At 31.3% G+C, this 13238-nt stretch overlaps 1 protein-coding gene across 5 annotated transcripts in view; it reads right to left on the bottom strand.

Annotated features, from left to right (window-relative positions):
- The window catches only part of LOC126892255 (zinc finger protein 234-like), a 127568-nt gene that overhangs the window by 5770 nt on the left and 108560 nt on the right, over positions 1-13238 (bottom strand). The gene's annotated exons all lie outside the window — the stretch shown is intronic.

Raw genomic sequence — 13238 nt, 5'->3', positions numbered from 1 at the left:
GCCCCGGCGAAAATTGATCCTAAGCCAGACACAACCTGCGTCGGCGGACTGCGTAGACCGTTCTGCGCACCTATCAGTTCATGCGTTCGCAGGTCGAGCTTGGGAAGGCCTGTCGTCAACGTACAGTTTTCTGGGCCTTGGGACGGGTGACTCACCGCCAGATGTATATTTTTAAGTGTTTTTGTTTGCGAGATGGAAATATCTGAAATGAATAAGCGGCGATATATTTTACACTATCTTGAATGAATAACATTTTATTACTCTGTTGTATCAATCAGCACTACTCTACAAGTTTTCGTTTATTCGTTATAATATTTTATTGCAATAGTAGGGAATATAATATATCTGATTAAAACAGTGAATTTTTTACATGTTAATTATTTTTAATTTCTTGTGAAGTATCTAGTTAGTGTGGCTTTAGCCAATAAATCAAAGTTATGCGTTTACAAGAGCATATTATTTGACAAATAAGGAGTACCATAATGTGTCATAATTATAATCTCCTTTATACAGATCAAAAAATTGTTTAGTATGTATTTCTAAATCCACACAATCATTGGAAAACTATTCATGGTAAAAAATATCTATTAATGACACTGTTATCGACAAAGTCGATCAATTTTAAACTTCTCATCATATATTTATTAGACTTTTGTTTATCGTTAAAAATTAAATGATGGTTGTGAATTGTATTTTTTGTGTTATTTAATATTTTAGCAAAAACATAATCAGCAAAAATCTTATTTAAAACATGCGAACCGTTTTTGCAATCACAATCAATGCAGTGTTTAACTTATGCTTGTTATTATAAAGGTATGTAGAAAGAGTATACTCATAGGTCTGAATCCCGCGTATGAAAAAAAGTTGATTAATAGCAAGCTGAAAATTTGTTAATAGCTTAAGGGTGTCTAGTCGGACAAACTTTGATATATGGGAACACTGGAACAGGGGAAGTTTTATTTGTGGAAGAGGTTAAAAATTTGGAACGGTCATACCACGAAAACGGCACATGTATTTTGTCTGTTAAGAACAGACTTAAACTCTCCTAACAGAGATTAAACTCTCATGCAAAAATCAGACTGCTATTTATCACCAAATGGTCGTTTTAAAGAGTGGAACATGTAGAATATGTCAAATGACAGGAATTATGACAGGTGATAAATAGCGGTCTGATTTTTGCATGAGAGTTTAATCTATGTTCGGAGAGTTTAAGTCTGTTCTGTCGGACAAAATAAATGTGCCGTTTTCGTGGTCTGACCGTTCCAAATTTTTAACCTGTTCCACAATTAAAACTACCCCTGTTCCAAGGTTATATATATCAAATATATCAAAGTTTATCCGACTAGACACCCTTAAGCTCTTAACAAATTTTCAGCTTGCTATTAATCAACTTTTTTTTCATACGCGGGATCCAGACCTATCAGTGTAAGATATCTTTTTATGCACCCGCTTATGATCAAATTCGATGTTTTCGAAAGTAATACCGCTACGACTACCAGGGACGTGTAAGATATTTTTAAAACGTTACTAGTTACATGTACGGAACTACCATTTTTTAGTTGCCTACTCAATTCAGTACAAGGATCAGATACATCAGTATTTTGTAATCAGTATTTGTACTCAGTACCACTGAGAACCGGTATCAATAGTAACCGTTACACGTTTGCACTTATTTTGCCCGTCTCTATTCGTTACGGCGACAGCCGACGGTCGGGTTAGCTTGTGTTCAATATGCGGCACGCTAGAAAAATAACTACACAGGTCACCCGTCCCACCGGCGCAGGTTGTGACTCGCTTAGGTTCAATATGCGCCGGGGCTTATAGGAAGAGCTAAAGTTCTTATGGAAATCCATTGTTGCCACATCTTCAAATATGAGAACCAGACGTCTATCAATTACTGTCAATTGTCATTGTCTGATGATCTTTGTTATGTTTGGTTATGTTGTTGACAACTTTTGATAGGAGATATTTTAAACCAACGAACTGTCAACACTGAACATTTTAAAAGAAAAAGAACCTTAGTAGTTAGTAGAAAGGAAAGCAATTTTAGATTCCAACTGTATTATTACTGTGAAATATTATCGTCTAGTGGGAAAACCGCAGTGATTGTGCCTTCAAACGGGCAATTTGAAAGGACAACCCCACCAAAAACCATTATAATTGTAAACTGAAATGATTGATATTAAAAATGTTTGTACCTATGTAATTGTACATGTAAAGCTGGAAATTCAGGTAAATGCAAACATATAATTGGCACATTACTATATATATTTCGATAAGTGATTACATAATGGTTTGATAAAAGAACCATTTCCCTGCAACTTTGTTTATAATTCTTTTTTATTGCTTACAGGCATACCATGGAAAATTTTAAAAAATTAAGCACCACAGACATCAAAAAACAGTGGGGATAATTTAAAAAACAATAATACAACATAGTCAACAATAAAGTCCTACCAGCCTGCTGATATTGTACTAAATTATGATTTAGCTCTATTTTACTCAAATAATGTTGAAGTAAGCTACAGTAACTGTGTTGAAATAATAATATATTTAGCTATGCTAAACCAAACTGGAGAAGCATGAAAAAAGCTGACGTGACTGCAAGTAACTGGGACAATTTATTGCCATTTATTTACTTATGATAAAAATAAAAGCCCAAGTTGGCCACTTAAAGTCAACCAATTGTATAATTCCAATTTTAAAGAAAATACTGTACCCTTCCGTGGGAAAAATTATGAATCAGTTGCTTTAAATATGTATGAAAAAATAACTCTAAGTATGACTGGCAGTGTTAATGGAATTGTTTCCGGAAAATGTCTAGAAATAAACTGTCCTCTGGCAGGTAAAACAAAATCTGTGCAATCAATTTTACGTGACCTTAAATATTTATGCATAATTGAGGGAAAACAATATTATGTTAAAGAAAAATCATATGTATTTATGGACAAGTGCAATTGCTACTTACAGGACTACAAATATGTTATTGTGTAGTGTTTTGTCCATTTGATAAGTCCACACTTCTTATTAAAGTACCATTTGATGTAGAATTTATACAAGAAATGTTAAAAATTTTGGTAGAGGTATATTTTTACAATGTATTATCAGTTTTATTCCAATTATATAAGTAAAAAACTTGTTTTAAAAGATTGTTTTATTTCTTATAGGTACTTTTACTTGAAAAGAATATTCACACTTGACTGCACTCATATCATCTGTGAATTCAGATAATATATACAGTAGAACCTTGATTATCCGTGCTATGGTTTTCTAATACTGAAGTTGCATTTTTGAGGTTTTATCAAAATAGCGTCACCTTAATTCACTCGACGGAAACTCTGTAAGCCAAGAAGAAGACTCGTAATGAAAGATTCATTTTTTCTATTATCTTTTTATGGTAGGTACATATGTATGTATATACGTATATATGTATTATATTATTATATAAGAAATAAATTTCAATTATCCATGCCACGTCTGACCCCGAGGAGCACGGACAATCAGGGTTCTACTGTACACATAAATTAATTTTTATCATTACTAAGTATTGTTGTAAAAAGGTTAACAATACCTCAAATAATATTTATATCAGTTCATATAAGGAAACTATTTAATAGGAATAAAGTAACTTGTACTTTGATTTTTAAAGATTTTAGCCATTGTATAGTTCTTTCAATGTTTACACTTGCTGAAGCAAGTCTTATTAATTAAATTTTCTTCTCAATGCATTCATTTTTTATAAAAAAAGTCTATCTACCGTTACAGCATCCTCATTTGGTGTCAATATGATTTTTGTTGTTCATTTGAACAAACACCTGTCCAGCAGAAACATCTGATGGGATAAAACTTGTTTAACAGCTATTAACACACCACCTCCACTGTCGAAATTAATGGATTCTTGTGTCAGGTCTTGTGTGTAGATATCGTAATTAAATAAACCAATTTCAGCATCGCTTGTATCAGGTGTTAACCATGTTTCAGTAAATATGATCACATCAAAGTAGCTGTTAGAAACATTTAGAGTCAGAGTTGTCAATTTAGTCCGAAGTCCTCTACCATTTTCAATAAAAATGGAGAGCTTGCCCAAGTCATTGTGGCTTAGAGGTTTAGATTACCTTTGGGATATTATAATACCGTATCGACAAGTTCTGTCCCCTGCTTCCTGAGGAGACAAAAGCTCAAATTTTATATACAGATTCAAGTACCTTCCCTTTATTAGGGGTCTGATCAATGCTGATAAAGATGGTTTTAGGATGGTCAATGTGTTTCTATTTAAGAACTGCATGTCTGCTGTCTGAACATTTTCAGTTGAAGATAAGAACACTTTAAATGGATGGTGCCCATTTTTATTTTTCTTTCCAAAGCGAGCTATTCTAATATTGTCAGAGACTTCATCCTAAATTTCGTCTTCGTCTTAGACTTCATCTAAATTTTTTTATATAAAAAACCTAGTTACTCTTAATAACTGAAATATAACTCAAAAAGCAATATAGGTAACTCATTTATTTAAAATAAATGTAATTGAAGACCATAATTGCAAACATTGCAGGAAACTGGGTGATCTTGATCATATCTTTTTTGAATGTAGGCACTAAGTTTTAACAGCATTTAAACTGCCTCTATAAAAATTTAATCAAACTTAATATACATGCACCATTCAATATCCGGTCTGCTGGCTACGGGCTCACAACAAAAATATAAATTATAGATTTCTTGTCAGACACATGCACATTTCCATAAGATTTGTATGCGAGCATGAAATTTTTTATGATTTCAGTTTAGATTTGAATCCTTTTTTTATCCTAAATGTACATCTTATCCGATATCCATTTTATTGTCCTTTGTTGTACCAGTATTGTATGGGATTATTATTATTGTATTGTATTAAGGATAGGATTGTATATTTGTTATTACAACTGACTGAATGACTAATGTATATGCCTTTAAGGGCGTACGCGCAAAATTTCGGCTCTAATGATTTTTAAATGCATTCATTTTTTTTTAATTCTGAGAAAACTAATAAGTGTTTTTGAAAAATTTAAGGGCAGAATGAAAGATTACGTTATTACCGAGGGCCGAAAGTCCCTGAAAACTTCCATGTTTATTTTAATAAGTTACAGTTGTGAAAAAAAAAACAGAAAATGTGTGATTTTTAATTTTAAATACGTGTCTCATTAAAAAAATTTGTTTATTCTAAGGGACTTTCAGCCCTCGGTAATAATGTAATCTTTCATTCTGTGTTTAAATTTTTCAAAAATATTTATTAGTTTTCTCAGTATTCGCAAAAAATTAATGCATTTAAAAACCATTGGAGCCGAAATTTTACGCCTAAACCCTTAATAAAAAAAACTCAAAAAGCAACTAAAATAAAATACACTGACAAGGGCAACAAAACAGAAAACAAGGCAAGCAAAAAATATAAAATAAATCACTTTTCATAAATGACACTAATGACAGATGATAGTTTTCTCAAGATCAACTGGCAACGTTGGATTTCCATAAGAGCTTTAGCTCTACCTGGGGCTTATACCCAATAATGGCTGCGTTCACCAGAATTAATCGGTTTAAGTTTCAACTAAACAGCTGTGTTTCAGCGCTTTAAAACTACGTTCAGTCTGGTGAATGGTATTTTTCCGTTTGACACTTTCATAGTTGGTTCTGTTTGTGTTGTCACCTGTTCTATGAACTTAACCTAAAACGAGATTCGTTGTTTTTGTTTATTTATATCGTTCAACGATAACTTGGACGTGTCTTAAACGAATAGTCTAGGCGCCAGAGGGGTCACCGTGTCCTTTTCAATTCTGATGGACAAACTCAACGGTTTCTTATGGATTTTTGGCTGCTGATTAAGAATTTCGAGGGTGGATTTCGATCGAAGTGGTCAAAAAATTGTTATAAACAATTTAATTGTTTATAAATTGTTTATAAGACTCTGGCTCATAAACTAAAAGAGATAAAAAAGAATGTTTCAAATAAATTTTTTTCGTTAATAAAAACCAAAGAAAAAACGTTTACAAAACTTAAATCCAACAATTATAACTCAAGATATTGTAAAATTAGTGCACAATGAAAATTGCAAATTGCAAAATTAATATTTTTCGAAGCTTTATCGATCGTAACTTGGCTTCTACGCATGCAAATGAGCCTTAGAACATCTTGTTTTAAAGCTTCATTAATAGGCTTCCAAACAAAGTTTGCTAAATTACCTTATCTTCATTTGTTTTAAAGTTATACCCATTTGAAGTAATAATTTTCTTAAAAAAATTGTACATTAATTTGTTTATAAGGGTTTCAAGCAAATTTGAGCTATAAATATTTATACTTCATTTACAATAATAATAGAAGAACTCAATAAAAGGAATAATTTGAGCTTAAGAAAATGTGTGCAAGTTTAGTTTTGTCAAGATATCGATATTTAAATGGCGCGCTATGAGGCGCAACATCGGCTCACAGTCAAGTATTTTTCGACGCTTTATCAATCGTAACTCGGCTTCTACGCATGCAAATGAGCCAATATGTGATATCCATATAAAAATGGATCGAGTTATTTTGCAGCATCATCATTGCATATAAAATGAGCATTTATGTTGTGGCGGCATACACACAATTGACGTGTCTTCATGCTGCAAAAGAACTAGATCCACTTTATATGGATACTATCCACTATCCAGTGGCGGCTAGTCCTATGAGGCAGGTGAGGCAGTGCCTCACCGGTATATCAATCGACTCTTTACGTTATTTCATCATCAATTCTTTAAATACAATTTAACTGTTTGAAATTTGCTAAATAACTTTATTTTCGTTATTTTATCATCAATTATTTAAATACAATTTAACTTTTTGAAACTTGCTAAATAACTTAATTTTTATTATAAAACTTAATAACTTTTATTTTTATGATAAAAAATAAAAATAGGTTGGTACGGCCCTGACCCCGTATCTTTGTAGTTAAGCGTTCTTCATAAATACATCGGTAGGTACCTACCCTACGTGGGAGTATATATGCGTCTCATTCTCACTTTCTCAAATTATAGCAGAAGCACTGCCTCAGATGGGTCCTTGTCTAGCATATTACGAAGCCGGCGGTGATCGGCCGGCCGCAATAAAATTTAAACTGGAGAATAATTTTTGGAGCCGGGATTAAATATCCTTTCAGAGGCTGGCAAAAATATGCCTCTGCGTGGTTTTGCAGTTTTAGTTAGAGTTAGGTATAGGTAGTTTGTTAAAGCAGTTTGTTCTGGTTACGTGTACTTGGCCTTCTTACACTCTGGTTACTTACTATTAGTATAATAATTATACTATCTATAAACATCTAATTATTAGATGTTTAGAATATGTTTAGACCAGGGCTCATCTGTAAAAATATTAGCACATTTGGACGTTGAGAGGTGACTCAAATTTTTTTGCAGAAATTGCTTGAAAATAAATCAAATAATATCCTCCCTCTCAAAAAGGTCCGGAACATTGTTTAAATAATCAAAATGTCAAAAAATTAAGGAAAAATTCGATTTTTTTCTTCGTTTTTTTATTATAACTTATAAAGTATTCATTTCCGAGAAAAGTTGTACTGACATAAAAGTTGCGTAATTAAATTTCCTACAATACAGAATTGGTTATACATTTAAAAAATAGTCACCCTTGTTGCAAAATAGCAATAATTGCGAAAAAACCATACAAAAACAAGTATTCGCATTTTACGTTTTTCAACCATTTATGCTACACTTAGGACCTTCATATTTCACCCAGAAAAACTTTATGATACAGTAAAATAATACTGTAAATTTCATTAAGATCGGTTCAATAGATTTTGCAAAATAAATTTTGCAATCCAGCTTTCGCAAAAAAAATTCATTTTTTCAAAATGTTACAGGACTGAAAATAAAGCAGATAGCAAGTTGAAATTTTTTTCGCTTATAGTAGTGTACTGTACCTTTCATTTGCAATTTTGCAAAATTAAAATCGATTAACTACCACGACGTCAGGAATTTTTTTAAATAAACATTCATTATTGGTGCTATGCGCAGGACAGCGGTTAATTTGCTTTTATTGGGCATTCCAATGATCTTTGATAATCATTGATACATTTTAATTTTTATTACATTTCGATATAAATAAATAAATTTGTTTATTGCAAAATAAAAACACACACTCTATCCTTTGAAATAACACTTTTTTAGCAAAAACTTTCTTTGTTCATATATTTTGACTTGGAGAATAAAAGTTTATTATTTTTAAACATATGCAATTGTTTAAATAATATTTCACAAACAATAATAAAATTAGTTTGGTTTTTGTGGAATTAAAATATTAAAATACAACAAAATATAGAGTAAGAAAATAATATATTAGATAAAGATTAGAAGAAATTTTGGTGGAAATCAACTTGTGTGAATCGAACACCGCTGTCCTGCGCGTAGCACCAAAAATTAATGTTTATTTAAAAAATTTCCTGACGCCGTGGTAGTTAATTTATTTTAATTTTGCAAATTGCAAATGAAAGGTACAGTACACTTCTATAAGCAAAAAAAATTTCAACTTGCTATCTGCTTTATTTTCAGTCCTGTAACATTTTGAAAAAATGAATTTTTTTTGCGAAAGCTGGATTGCAAAATTTATTTTGCAAAATCTATTAAACCGATCTTAATAGAATTTACAGTATTGTTTTACTGTATCATAGTTTTTCTGGGTGAAATATGAAGGTCCTAAGTATAGCATAAATGGTTGAAAAACGTAAAATGCGAATACTTGTTTTTGTATTGTTTTTTCGCAATTATTGCTATTTTGCAACAAGGGTGACTATTTTTAAAAAAATTTACCAATTCTCTATTGTAGGAAATTTAATTACGTAACTTTTATGTCAGTAAAACTTTTCTCGGAAATGAATACTTTTACAGTTATAATCAAAAAACGATAAAAAATATCGAATTTTTCCTTAATTTTTTGACATTTTGATTATTTAAACAATGTTCCGGACCTTTTTGAGAGGGAGGATAACTTAAATATTATTATTTGATTTATTTTCAAGCAATTTCTGCAAAAAAATTTGAGTCACCTCTCAACGTCCATCTCAAAACAGATGCGCCCTGGACTAGTTATCATGCTGTGACTAGCTGTATGCCATTTTCCAAATGTCAATTAAATAAGTAAATTAATAAAAAAATTAGAAATTATGATTTCTTTCATAATAATTTTACTTTTAAGCACGCTGTTTAATAAAAAATATAAAAAACCAAAAAAATAAAATTTATTAATCCTTAGTTTATTTAACATAAAAAATCAATCTTATAATATAACAGTAATTTGCTTACTTGCTTGTTTTTATTTCCTATATATTCAATACATTTACAATATAAGATTGGTTCCAAATGAAATTATCACGTGTTTGAAGGTATATTGATTGCGCACAATAATTTCATTTTGGCAAGTGATTAATAATAAAAGAATCAGTCAACAGCGTAACCAGGATGATCCTAAGGGGGTATGGGTCTCCGGGGGTATGGAATTAAGGAGGATGTTAAGGGTATGGGGCGCTTATAACCCCTAAAAACCCCCTGGTTACGCCACTGAAATCAGTTGTACGTTCTTGTCATGTAGTATATAATGTAAATTTTGCTTAATATGACTGTACAACGCTGATGAGACCAAGAAAGGACGAAACATCTGACTCACACTGTTTTGATATGTGGTATCATATTAATTATTTTTAGCTAAAAAAACAGCTAATAAGAGTATGAACGATCTTATAGACTTAGAACTTTCGACTTTCTTTTGCGAATAAAATAATCGTTATTTAATATCGTTTGCAAGCCTTAAAATAAATACGGTGCCGTTTTGTGACGTTATGACGCCACAAAATCGACCTCCCGGCTATTAAAGAAAAGCTAACCATAATAATACAGTAAACTCCCTCTATAACGAGAACTGAAATGGCGTACTAATTACGTCGTTATAAGCGGATCTCGTTATATCAGACAACAATATTATGTAATATATTATGTTTAGGATGTAAAAGAACAAGACCAACGACAGACAGATGTCAGCGACGTAACGCCATTCCGGCTAGCGTCATGTAACTTGTAAGTTCTAGCTTCTTGATTGCTAATAAAGATTTGTATGAACAATACTGTTTAATATTTGATTTACATGACGAAAGGAACTTAAAACAGTACATATCACCACTACTGAAATGTTTTGAAGCCTCCTACATAGTTTATTAGGTGTCGATCATCGACTTCAACAATGAAACTTGGCCATCGCAGATTGTAAATTTCCTACGATATTCAATATCGGTCGACAGATAAATAGGAAGGAAGTTACAGGCGGTGGAATTTATTACAGCACTGGCCTCGGTAAGCACACAGATGTTGGACATACCTCGTTATAAGCGAAACTTCGTAATACCCGTGTTCGTTATAGAGAGAGTCTACTGTAATATTCCTCAAGTGTAGTGTGCCTCACCATCTTGTACTATCACGAGCCGCCCCTGCCACTATCCACTGGATATCTATATGATATAGATTATATCTATATCATAAAGATAATTATACCCTGAAGCCCCAGAAAGTTTTAGTTTTACTGCCTACAAGAACAGACTTAGTACCACCATGTAACTGTAAAAATTGCTCTAAGAACTTATGCAGATGTAAAAAAGCTGAGATTCCCTGTATATCTCGATTCAGATGCATGAAACAAAAAGTTTGAAAAAATAGTATTAATAAATAATATCAACTTACTTTTTAGTTATATTTCTGAAATATTAGTTTTAATGTTTTTTTTTCTCATTTAGTACAAAAAATAAAAGACAAAGTAAATAGAATGAAAGGTGATAAGAGGTACACTATGATGATTTAATTATAAGAATTATATAATAAAATTTTATTAGGATCTTCAAAAATTAAAAATGAAGATAACGTATATATACATAGAAATTATAATTTGCATCGAGAAGTTAGCGCGTGAACCTTTACGCGGTGAGCTGATCTTGCGCCTCAGAGCGCACTATTGAAATATTGATATCTTAGCCAAAAATAAACCTACAAAGATTTTGGTAACCTCAAAATGTTGCTTTTGAGTTCTTCTACCATTATTGTTAATTAAAGTATAAATGTGTGTAGCTGAAACTTGCTTAAAACCCTTATAAACAAATTAATGTAATTTTTTTAAGAAAATTATTACTTCAAATGGGTATAACTTTAAAACAAATGAAGATCAAGTAATCTAACAAACACAGTTTGGAAGCCTATTAATGAAACTTTAAAATGAGACCTCCTAAGGCTCATTTGAATACGTAGAAGCCGAGTTACGATCGATAAAGCTTCGAAAAATATTAATTTTGCAATTTGCAATTTTCATTGTGCACTAATTTTACAATATTTTGAGTTCTAATTGTTGGATTTAAGTTTAGTAAACGTTTTTTCTTCGTTTTTTATTAACGAACAAATTTTATTTTTTTTTCTCTTTTAGTTTATGAGCGAGAGCCTTATAAACAATTAAATTGTTTATAACAATTTTTTGACCAATCGGATCGAAATCCACCCTCAAAATTCGTAATCAGCAGCCAGAAATCCATAAGAAACCGTTGAGTTTGTTCATCAGAATTGAAAAGGACACGGTGACCTCTATTTGGCGCCTAGACTAGAAGGGCCTAGCCGGGTATGTAAGATGATGAAAACTGCCCCCAACTCGATTCGAATTCCATATAAGTCACCGTTTAGCATATATAGTGAAACTCACTTTCTGAAATTTTTAACCCCCTAGGTGGTCATGTGACCCACCTAGAGCCTAATTAGGGTTTTATGTTTTTATTTTTTATCTCAGCCGCATCGAGAACTAGCAAAAAATTTAAAATAAGAAAGTTGTAAGCTTTAAAAAGTTCTGTCCGAAAATTTTTTTTGTTTTAATTTTTGGTGGGAAATTTAAATTTTAGAACGATTTTAAAAGAGTATAAAAAAATAACTAAGACATTCGTTTTCACGAAAAAAATATATAACGTTAATTTTTCATAATGTTTCACCCTGAATCTTTTCAATTTTTTAAAACTGGTGACACGCACCTTTAAAAATAAAAAACCGCATTTTTTCGGTTTTTTTTCCTTTTTTGATACAATTTTATACATATTTTTCAAAAAAGGTAACACCTTCACTAGAGTAGGTAAAAAACTGAAAAATCAATGGGGTTTGCTAATAAAAATTTTTTGTAACGCCATCCATTTTCAAGATACAGAGCGTTGAAGAAAACAAAGTTTTACACATTTTTTAGGATTTTGCCGAAACTACTGGCAACATTGTTATAAAACTTAAAACGGGTTTTAAGAGGTAGTTATTGTGCATGCTTTGAGATACAATTAAGGATTTGATATTCATCATTGGCGCGCATAGGGGTAATGGTCTAAACTTTTCAAAGAAAAAAGATAGTACGCCACTGACATATTTCAAATTAACAATCATTTTTGAATTCCTCGTTCAATTTTCGATAAAAAAACTATCTTCACATTTTTTCATACGACGCGTCGTTTTGCTGCAAAAAATAAAATATCTTAACGCTTCCAAAGTATTCGAATTCGTTTCATTGATTGGTTCTAGTTGGAATTTATAATGGATGTACGAGTTTAAGTAGATGGGGTAGATGTAGAAACTACTAGAAGTTCGAATACTTTGTAAGGTTTAAGATGTTTTATTTTTTGAATAAAAATGGCGCGTCGTACGAAAAAATAGTAAGATTTTTTGTCACAAATTGAACGAGGAATTCAAAAACGATTGTTAATTTGAAATATGTATATGGTGTACTATATTTTTTCTTTAAAAAGTTCAGACCATTACCCCTATACGCGCCAATGATAAATATAAAATTCTTAATTGTATGTCAAAAAATGCACAACAACTACCTCTTAAAACCTGAAAAAAGTTTATTACAATGTTGCCAGTAGTTTCGGCAAAATCGTAAAAAATGTGTAAAATTTTGTTTACTTCAACGCCCTGTATCTTGAAAATGGATTGCATTACAAAAAATTTTTATTAAGCAAACCCCAATTATTTTTCAGTTTTTTACCTATTCTAGTGACGGTGTTACCTTTTTTGAAAAATATGTATAAAATTGTATCAAAAAACGAAAAAATGCGATTTTTTATTTTTAAAGGTGCGTTTCACCAATTTTAAAAATTTGAAAAAATTCAGGGTGAAACCTTAGGCAAAAATACACGTTATATATTTTTTTCGTGAAAACGAATGTCTTAGTTATTT

This window comes from Diabrotica virgifera, chromosome 9 (genome assembly GCF_917563875.1).
Source record: "Diabrotica virgifera virgifera chromosome 9, PGI_DIABVI_V3a".
Classification (NCBI taxonomy): Eukaryota; Metazoa; Arthropoda; class Insecta; order Coleoptera; family Chrysomelidae; genus Diabrotica; species Diabrotica virgifera.
This window is presented reverse-complemented; position numbering and strand designations above follow the sequence as displayed.